The sequence below is a fragment of the Taudactylus pleione genome, unplaced genomic scaffold (assembly GCF_031769625.1).
Source record: "Taudactylus pleione unplaced genomic scaffold, aTauple2 ptg000013l, whole genome shotgun sequence".
NCBI lineage: Eukaryota > Metazoa > Chordata > Amphibia > Anura > Myobatrachidae > Taudactylus > Taudactylus pleione.
The window spans coordinates 264647-275481 of NW_028284416.1; positions in this window are offsets into that span (position 1 = coordinate 264647).

Sequence of the window (10835 nt, forward strand, 5' to 3'; positions counted from 1 at the left end):
CTACAAATAGCTCAGGATAGGTTCAGGTGACAACCAGGAAAAACCTAATTCTCCAGATTATTTCACCTATTGCCCTACTTAAGCTGGCCATACACGCAACAATGATCGGGGTGATCCGCCCGATTTCCGCGGATCGCCCCAATAATTGTAGCGTGTGTGCGGGCGACCGAGGGTTAAATATTGCTCAGCATGCCCGTCAGATGCGATATTTAGGGGGTAAACTGTCGGCCGCATCGGGCAGTGTATGCCCAGCCGCGGCCGACAGACATTTCCTGTGTTCCTTCCCATGGAAGGAACAGGGAAATGTCTCCTCCCCCGGGGGCGGAGCGCGGATGTCAGGGCTAATACACTGTGATATATCTCACAGTGTATGCCGCGGACATCTGCGGCTGGCAGGCTGCCAGATAAAATGTCTGTCGGTCTAACAGGCATTTTATTGGGACGTGTATGCCCAGTATGCCCTGCGCAATGCGCATGCGCGAGCCCCGGAGCGAGTGAGAAATTCACTCGCTCCGGGGCTCGCTACAAACGGGGTGGCTGTCGATGTTGATCGACAGCTCGCCCCATTTTGTAGGCGGGTCGGGGTGGTGGCTTGCCAAACGGAGGCGGTCCCGAAGGAAGGCCTGCCATTTGGGGACAGTCCTACTGACATCACTCGTGATGTCAGTAGTGAGCTTCCTGCTGTATTAGAGCAGGAAGCTCACTGGGGCTTGCGGCAGACGAGACCCTACCACAAGGGTCTCGTTGCAAGCCCGATGGTCGCGACCATCACCTGGCCGCTCGCAAAAGCTGTGGGTGGTCACCCATAGCTTAGCGAGTGGCCAGAAGGCCGGACAAAAAAAAACAAAACGCTCTTCAGACCTGCAAGCTGCCACCAGCAGCAAGCGGGTCTGAATCAGGGCCTATGTACTAAGCATGGAGAGGGATAAAGTACCAACCAATCAGCTCCTAACACATTACAGGCTGTGTTAGAAAAATGACAGGAGCTGATTGGATGGTATGTTGGGCCTGATTCAGAGTTGGGAATAGAGGGGGTCATTCAGACCCGCTCGCGAGCGCAGGACGCTCACAAGCGGGTCGATGTTACCCCACTGCGCATGCGCACGACGGAGGGAGCTACGTCGTGCGCATGCGCGAGACCCGGCTAGCGACGGGGTATCCGTCGCTCCGGGTCTCGCACCAAAGGGGGCGTGCTGTCGATGTTGATTGACAGCACGCCCCCTTTGGTGGGCGTGCCGGGGGCGTGGCTTCCAGACGGAGGCGTTCCCATGGGAACGCCTACCGTCTGAAGCCGGCCCCACTGACATCACTAGTGATGTCAGTGGGAGTGATTTTGGCTCTGATAGAGCCAAAATCACTCCTGGCCTTGCGGCAGCGAGACCCTACCGCAGGGTCTCCGTCGCAAGCCCGATGGTCGCGATGGTCTTGACCATCGCGACCATCATCATGGACGCTCGCATAAGCTGTGGGTGGTCACCCGCAGCTATGCGAGCGTCCAGGAGGACGCTCCATTTTCATGTAGGAGGGCCCTGATTCAGAGCGAGCGCTCTGGTCAGAGCGTCCGACTCTGAGTCAGGCCCAGAGTGAGATATCTCTCTCAACTGATCATCTTAGTGAAACCATGCTGCACTGCAGGTGGGGCAGAGAGATTTAGATTTGGGAGGGAGGTGTCCCAACTGACATCTAAATTGTAGAGTAATAATAAAGCTGTGCAGTATTTGTGGGCTACATGTAAAAACAGCCAGTATTTACCCTACATGCAAAAAAAAAAAAATGTATTTACACCCCTTGCATTGCAACATGGTTTGTCCAGGTACAAAGTTAAATGCTATCTCTCTCTCTATATTCCCAACTCTGAATCAGGCCCTGTATCTCTGTCCACTTTATCTCTCTCTCCAAGGCTTAGTACATAGACCCCCATAGTGTATAATAAGGTGATACACACATTTGGATATTTGTTAATATGTACTTGTATTTCTTCTCTATTTTTACATTTATCATAGATGTGTGTATGCCTTTTATGGGAGCTCCGCAAGGGCATTACATAGGAGCCAAGTTATTCCTTTTATATGTTCTGAGATCAGTCTTATGGTGGTCAGCTTTTCTCCATAGATATTAAAAGCAACAGGGAGCACTATACAGAAACGTGAGACAAATGGAAGGAGAGCCCTGTTTGCAAGAGCTTGCAATCTAATCTAGGGAATAAGGGAACGATACAGAATAGTGGAAATTACGTGTGTTTCAATATGGTACCCTTTCCCCAAATATTGTATTTTTAATTGCGAGTTTCTCACAACGGCAATGTGCCAATTTAGAATGTGACAGATGTCATGTGGATGGCACCATAGATACACAAGAACGCTGGGTGAGGGGTATCTGGGAAATAAGGCGCTAATTAGTATACTTAAGAGAACTTAATTTCCGGCCGGTTGTAATTTCTATTAAGGGCTAACAAAAAAAATAATATACAACTTGTTTCAATAGTAAAAGACATACAGGACAATATATTGTACTGGGGGATGGGGCATATTATATAATCTACTAGCTGCAAAATATACAGATGAGCAACGTAATTAATTTTGCGCCAATGTGCCTAATTCTGCGCCATTGACTCGGTTCTCAATGCGCAAGGCAGTGCATACAGCAAATGGTCTCGGATCGCTGAGGGATCAGATTTGTGTTCGCTAACGAAAACCCGCAAAAGATGCTACCAATATGGGTCCTTCCTGTCATCTTCCTAAGAGATGGGCTTGAAGGATGTTCTACCTCAGCACTCAACTCCTAATGAATAAAATGAAGATTAGAACAATAACTTATTATGTTTTGGGGTAGATAACGCAAACAAATACCACAAACTGTTTCAACAGGATGCCCCCCCTAGGTGTCCCATCTCCGCTCAGCCTTCAAGGACATGTAAAAATTAGGTAATTTAGTAGGGTAAAGGCTCCACCCGCTACCTGAGGAGCACAAATGAAACCTCCCTGTCCCATAACACGAAATCTCACTTTTGCAAATAGGTGCAATACAAATCACAAACCTCTCACTGTCTCGATTTTGGAGGACAGTCCTGATTCAGAGGGAATTTGTGCTGCTGGCCTCCATTTATTGCATTTTCCCGACTGACCGTTATTGTCCTCTGTTATCAACCATTTGAGGCTCTGGACCTCATTCAAAGCCGCTCGCAAAATGTGAGCGCTCGCTCTGAATGAGGGCGGACGCTTCTTTGTAAAGGGCCGGCCTCCTGGCCACTCCCTAAGCTGTGGGTGACCACCCACAGCTTTAGCGAGCGGCCAGGTTGATGGTCGCAATGGTCAACACCATCGCGACCATCGGGGCTTGCGACGAGACCCTTGTGGTAGGGTCTCGTCTGCCGCAAGCCCCAGTGAGCTTTCGGCTCTAATAGAGCCGGAAGCTCACCACTGACATCACGAGTGATGTCAGTGGGGCCGCCCCCAAACGGCAGGCATTCCTTCGGGAACGCCTTCGTTTGGCCAGCCGCCTACAAAACGGTACGAGCTGTCGATCACCATTGCCAGCCGCCCCTTTTGTAGTGAGCCCCGGAGCGAGAGAATTTGCACGTGCGCAGGGCCTCAACATCGACCCGCTTGCGAGCGGGTCTGAATGAGGCCCTCTGTGCATCTCACTGTATTGTCCTTTTTTACAGCCAGACAAATCTAGTTTTCATAAGAAACAAAAAACTGACTTATGATCAGTGATGGTTTTCTGCAAGTCGTGCAGCTATTTGGGAATAGTAGTTAATGTGTTATAGAGGGGTCCTTTAAGAAATGGTCCTGTTGGGACATGGCGCATCCATTGTATAACACACCAGACGTTGCATTCACACAACTAGTCGCAGGCTTCCAGCTGTGAGGAGAGGATTGTACACATGTATGCCACAGCTCATCTTACCGGCCACAAACAATTAAATTGTAATTAGGTAACAAGAGGATGAGCGTGTAATGGGATAGGAGATGCTTGATTGATGGAATAGATAATTAATAACTATATCTCCCGTAATTACTCCAGAGCGCACGCACGTCATTTTCAGTACGGATATTGCTTTTATTGTCCATTATATAGTGTATTGCTGCCTTGTTGTCAGTGTAATGGTGTCTAATCTCATTTTATATTCTGTATACAGACTTATAACAATAATCATTCATCTTTATTTAAAGAAGTGTTTGACAAACATGTATTCGTTTGAACACAAGAGATGATGCATGCAGTTTTTCTTAATGATTACATTTAATTTAGAATGATATAATAAGTAATTTAGAATGATATAATTTTCTTGTCTAGCTGATGATATGTGCAGAAATTATTCGGGTGCACCGACACACCACAGAGGCAGCCATTTTGTGAGATTAACTAATAGTCATGGGAATGTAGCCAATGACATCACAGAGTGCAGCCTCACCATTCACTAGGAACCAGTGACATCACTGAGAATGCAGCCTAAGCATGCACTAGCTACCAGTGACATCACTGAGAATGCAGCCCACCTATTCACTAGGAATCAGTGACATCACTGAGAATGCAGCCTATCCATTCACTAGGAGCCAGTGACATCACTGAGAATGCGGCCTATCCATTCACTAGGAACCAATGACATCACTGAGAATGCAGCCTATCCATTCACTAGGAGCCAGTGACATCACTGAGAATGCAGCCTATCCATTCACTAGGAACCAATTACATCACTGAGAATGCAGCCTATCCAGTCACTAGAAACCAATGACATCACTGAGAATGCAACCTATCCATTCACTAGGAACCAGTGACATCACTGAGAATGCAGTCGATTCACTCACTAAAAACCAGTGACATCACTGAAAATGCAGCCTATCCATTAACTAGGAACCAGTGACATCACTGAGAATGTAGCCTATCCAGTCACTAGGAACCAGTAACATCACTGAGAATGCAGCCTATCCACTCACTAGGAACCAGTGACATCACTGAGAATGCAGCCGATTCACTCACTAGGAACCAGTGACATCACTGAAAATGCAGCCTATCCATTAACTAGGAACCAGTGACATCACTGAGAATGCAGTCTATCCATTCACTAGGAACCAGTGAAATCACTGAGAATGCAGCCTATCCATTAACTAGGAACCAGTGACATCACTGAGAATGCAGCCGATTCACTCACTAGGAACCAGTGACATCACTGAGAATGCAGCCTATCCATTCCCTAAGAACAAGTGACATCACTGGGAATGCAGCTTATCCATTCACTAGGAGCCAGTGACATCGCCAAGAGGAACTGAAAGGCTTCTGTCTTGAGGCTACTATTTCAGCCCATAATATGGCTGCCTTTACTGCGTGCAGGTGATGAGCACATTTTAATTTTCACTAAACATAAACCATACTTGACAACATTCTGGCTGCCCTCTCAGGGAAGGGGCAGACCGGTCAGCACAGCAGGGACGTGGGGCGGGGACATGGCGCGGCATTAGGGGACAAGCGGGGGCATGACCGCGCGATTGCGTCATTGTGGCCACACCCCCACTACATAATGCAGAGATGACTGTCATTGTGAAGCAGGGGTCTGGGGCCACAATGACGTGATTCAGCGTGAATTGTGTCATCGCCCCTTCCCTCTCCACTGCGGGGGTGTGTGTAGAGGTGCTGGGGGGGGGGGGGTCCGTGGGCATACGGACAGTTGGCGGCTGGCCGGAAGACATGCACTTTTCTAGGCGTCCGGGAGCGCCAAACGTTTTTCAGGAGCCTCAAGGCCGTTCTGGAAGAGTAGGCGAGTATGATATAAACTTTCTGGAATACTTTCATATAGCACATTAGAATGTTGAAAGCAAAATAGAGCACAGCTCCAGTAAAAATAATGATATGCCTCCCAACACTGGCGGTCTCATCAGAGTGACTGGGAGTGGGGAATAATAAGGGGCTAACACCAACAGTTTGGGGGGGGGGGGGGTTTATGTAATTTTTGATGCCACACATTGTGGAGACAATTGCCACCACAGCGTGCAGAAACGTAACCCCTATGTAATAATGCTACCTATGTAGGTCTTTTCCTCCTTATAGGACTCAGAACAAATGAAATTACCACAGAGGATGAGGCAGGCTCAGGCAGCCATCTTGGAGTTCTCAGTAGCTGTTCATATTGGTCACTGCCTCATTGGAGCTTGCAATTCAAATGTCCGTCTCTGAGGAGTAAACCACCGCATCCAAACATGGGAGAGAACGTGTAAACTCCACACCGATAAGGCCCTGGTGAGATTGGAAATCAAACCCAGGGCCCCAGTGCAGAGGCTCAGGCGCGCTAGCCACAAGACACACACTGGGCATCCAGTTCCATTGCTAGCACAAACAAAGATAAATACTGTATACGGGTTTTTTTTTTTTTTCTTTAAGCTATTACATATATAAATGTAATATGTGTTAGAGGGGAGATGCATCAAACCTTAGAGACTGATAAAGTTATAGTTGAACATAACAACCAATTAGCTTCTAGCTATCATTTATCTACCACAGTCTGTGACAGTTAGAAGCTGATTGGTTGCTAATTGGTAACTTCTCCACTTTTTCTTTTTCTCTCGAAGATTTTGATACATCTCCCCCATAATATCTAGAGAGCAAGAGCCCTATTAGTTTTTAAAACAGTGGTCCCGAAAAAAAAAAAAATTAATAAATGTAAAAGTGATGTCAGCACCAGTCATAACCTGAAATATATATAGAGCAAAATGTCCTGTGGCCGGCATATCTGTGTTTGCTAGTTACTGATGGAGCTCATTGGTGAGATAGAAGAATATTAATCGCCTCAGGATATTAATGTCCGACAAAGACCTGACTGGGTTAAAGACGCTTCGGCTTGGCCTTGAGCCTACCTCTCCTCCAGCAGCCAGGTCTTATTGGCCAGTAACACGGCGTTTGGAGGGGGCTATGACTTATGTAGAATACTATGAGAGGTTTGTAGTGAACGCTGCTGGTGTAAGGTTCATGTGTCACAGAGCGTCTTACAAAAGCTGCAGAAAGATGCTATAATTACACGAGGATATAACAGGCCGACAGTGTCTGTATTGTAATCTATACTGCCAGCTCGCATTCCCACCTGCTCCGAGCCCAGCACAGAATGAGGCCATCACAGCGCGGCCCGCTCTGCGCATCCTACCATCCTCTGGTGATAGCGCTCAGAGACTTGTTCAAAGTTAATGTGCACCTGTTACCTCCAAGGTGCACTCCTCTCTCTTCCTGCAGTTCTCTCCCACTCTCCTCCCAGCTGCACCCATCTCTCTTCTTGCAGTTCTCTCTCCCACTCTCCTCCTCCCAGCTGCACCCCTCTCTCTTCCTGCAGTTCTCTCTCCCACTCTCCTCCTCCCAGCTACACTCCTCTCTCTTCCTGCAGTTCTCTCTCCCACTCTCCTCCTCCCAGTTACACTCCTCTCTCTTCCTGCAGTTCTCTCTCATTCTACTCCCAGCTGCACCCCTCTCTCTTCCTGCAGTTCTCTCTCCCACTCTCCTCCTCCCAGCTACACTCCTCTCTCTTCCTGCAGTTCTCTCTCCCACTCTCCTCCTCCCAGCTACACTCCTCTCTCTTCCTGCAGTTCTCTCCCATTCTACTCCCAGCTGCACCCCTCTCTTCCTTCAGTTCTCTCTCCCACCCTCTCTCTTCCTGCAGTTCTCTCCTCCCAGCTGCACCCCTCTCTTCCTGCACTTCTCTCCCCCACTCTCCTCCAAACTACACCCCTCTTTCTTCTAGCACTTCTCTTTCTCACTCTCCTCCCAGCTACACTCCTTTATCTTCCTGCAGTTGTCTCTCCCACTCCTTACTTACAGCTGCACTCCTCTCCCTGCAGTTCTCTCTGCCACTCTTTCTTCCCAGCTGCACCCCTCTCTCTTCCTGCAGTTGTCTCTCCCACTCTCCACCCAGCTGCACCCCTCTCTCTTCCTGCAGTTCTCTCTCCCACTCTCCTCCCAGCTGCACCCCTCTCTCTTCCTGCAGTTCTCTCTCCCACTCTCCTCCCAGCTATACTCCTCTCTCTTCCTGCAGTTCTCTCTCCCACTCTCCTCCCAGCTGCACCCCTCTCACTTCCTGCAGTTCTCTCTCCCACTCTCCTCCCAGCTGCACCCCTCTCTCTTCCTGCAGTTCTCTCTCCCACTCTCCTCCTCCCATCTGCACCCCTCTCTCTTCCTGCAGTTCTCTCTCCCACTCTCCTCCCAGCTGCACCCCTCTCTCTTCCTGCAGTTCTCTCTCCCACTCTCCTCCCAGCTGCACCCCTCTCTCTTCCTTCAGTTCTTTCTCCCACTCTCCTCCTCCCAGCTATACTCCTCTCTCTTCCTGCAGTTCTCTCCCACTCTCCTCCCAGCTGCACCCCTCTCTCTTCCTGCAGTTCTCTCTCCCACTCTCCTCCTCCCAGCTACACTACTCTCTCTTCCTGCAGTTCTCTCTCCCACTCTCCTCCTCCCAGCTACACTCCTCTCTCTTCCTGCAGTTCTCTCTCATTCTACTCCCAGCTGCACCCCTCTCTCTTCCTGCAGTTCTCTCTCCCACTCTCCTCCTCCCAGCTACACTCCTCTCTCTTCCTGCAGTTCTCTCTCCCACTCTCCTCCTCCCAGCTACACTCCTCTCTCTTCCTGCAGTTCTCTCCCATTCTACTCCCAGCTGCACCCCTCTCTTCCTTCAGTTCTCTCTCCCACCCTCTCTCTTCCTGCAGTTCTCTCCTCCCAGCTGCACCCCTCTCTTCCTGCACTTCTCTCCCCCACTCTCCTCCAAACTACACCCCTCTTTCTTCTAGCACTTCTCTTTCTCACTCTCCTCCCAGCTACACTCCTCTATCTTCCTGCAGTTGTCTCTCCCACTCCTTACTTACAGCTGCACTCCTCTCCCTGCAGTTCTCTCTCCCACTCATTCTTCCCAGCTGCACCCCTCTCTCTTCCTGCAGTTGTCTCTCCCACTCTCCACCCAGCTGCACCCCTCTCTCTTCCTGCAGTTCTCTCTCCCACTCTCCTCCCAGCTGCACCCCTCTCTCTTCCTGCAGTTCTCTCTCCCACTCTCCTCCCAGCTATACTCCTCTCTCTTCCTGCAGTTCTCTCTCCCACTCTCCTCCCAGCTGCACCCCTCTCACTTCCTGCAGTTCTCTCTCCCACTCTCCTCCCAGCTGCACCCTCTCTCTTCCTGCAGTTCTCTCTCCCACTCTCCTCCTCCCATCTGCACCCCTCTCTCTTCCTGCAGTTCTCTCTCCCACTCTCCTCCCAGCTGCACCCCTCTCTCTTCCTGCAGTTCTCTCTCCCACTCTCCTCCCAGCTGCACCCTCTCTCTTCCTGCAGTTCTCTCTCCCACTCTCCTCCTCCCATCTGCACCCCTCTCTCTTCCTGCAGTTCTCTCTCCCACTCTCCTCCTCCTAGCTATACTCCTCTCTCTACCTTCAGTTCTCTCCCACTCTACTCCCATCTGCACCCCTCTCTCTTCCTGCAGTTCTCTTCCACTCTCCTCCTCCCAGCTGCACCCCTCTCTCTTCCTGCAGTTCTCTCCCACTCTCCTCCCAGCTACACTCCTCTCTCTTCCTTCAGTTCTCTCCCACTCTTCTCCCAGTTGCACCACTCTCTCTTCCTGCAGTTCTCTCTCCCAGTCTTCTCCCAGTTGCACCCCTCTCTCTTCCTGCAGTTCTCTCTCCCACTCTCCTCCCAGTTGCACCCCTCTCTCTTCCTGCAGTTCTCTCTCCCACTCTCCTCCCAGCTGCACCCCTCTCTCTTCCTGCAGTTATCTCCCACTCTCCTCCCAGCTGCACCCTTCTCTCTTCCTGCAGTTCTCCCACTCTCCTCCCAGCTGCACCCCTCTCTCTTCCTGCAGCTCTCTCTCCCACTCTCCTCCCAGCTGCACCCCTCTGTCTTCCTGCAGTTATCTCCCACTCTCCTCCCAGCTATACTCCTCTCTCTTCCTTCAGTTCTCTCTCCCACTCTCCTCCCAGCTGCACCCCTCTCTCTTCCTGCAGTTATCTCTCCCACTCTCATCCCAGCTGCACCCCTCTCTCTTCCTGCAGTTATCTCCCACTCTCCTCCCAGCTGCACCCCTCTCTCTTCCTGCAGTTATCTCTCCCACTCTCCTCCCAGCTGCACCCCTCTCTCTTCCTGCAGTTATCTCCCACTCTCCTCCCAGCTGCACCCCTCTCTCTTCCTGCAGTTCTCTCTCCCACTCCTCCCAGCTGCACCCCTCTCTCTTCCTGCAGTTATCTCTCCTACTCTCCTCCCAGCTGCACCCCTCTCTCTTCCTGCAGCTCTCTCTCCCACTCTCCTCCCAGCTGCACCCCTCTGTCTTCCTGCAGTTATCTCCCACTCTCCTCCCAGCTATACTCCTCTCTCTTCCTTCAGTTCTCTCTCCCACTCTCCTCCCAGCTGCACCCCTCTCTCTTCCTGCAGTTCTCTCTCCCACTCTCCTCCCAGCTGCACCCCTCTCTCTTCCTGCAGTTATCTCCCACTCTCCTCCCAGCTGCACCCCTCTCTCTTCCTGCAGTTCTCTCTCCCACTCTCCTCCCAGCTGCACCCCTCTCTCTTCCTGCAGTTCTCTCTCCCACTCTCCTCCCAGCTGAACCCCTCTCTCTTCCTGCAGCTCTCTCTCCCACTCTCCTCCCAGCTGCACCCCTCTCTCTTCCTGCAGTTATCTCCCACTCTCCTCCCAGCTATACTCCTCTCTCTTCCTTCAGTTCTCTCTCCCACTCTCCTCCCAGCTGCACCCCTATCTCTTCCTTCAGTTCTCTCTCCCACTCTCTCCTCCCAGCTGCACCCCTCTCTCTTCCTTCAGTTCTCTCTCCCACTCTCTCCTCCCAGCTGCATCCCTCTCTCTTCCTGCAGTTCTCTCTCCCACTCTCCTCCCA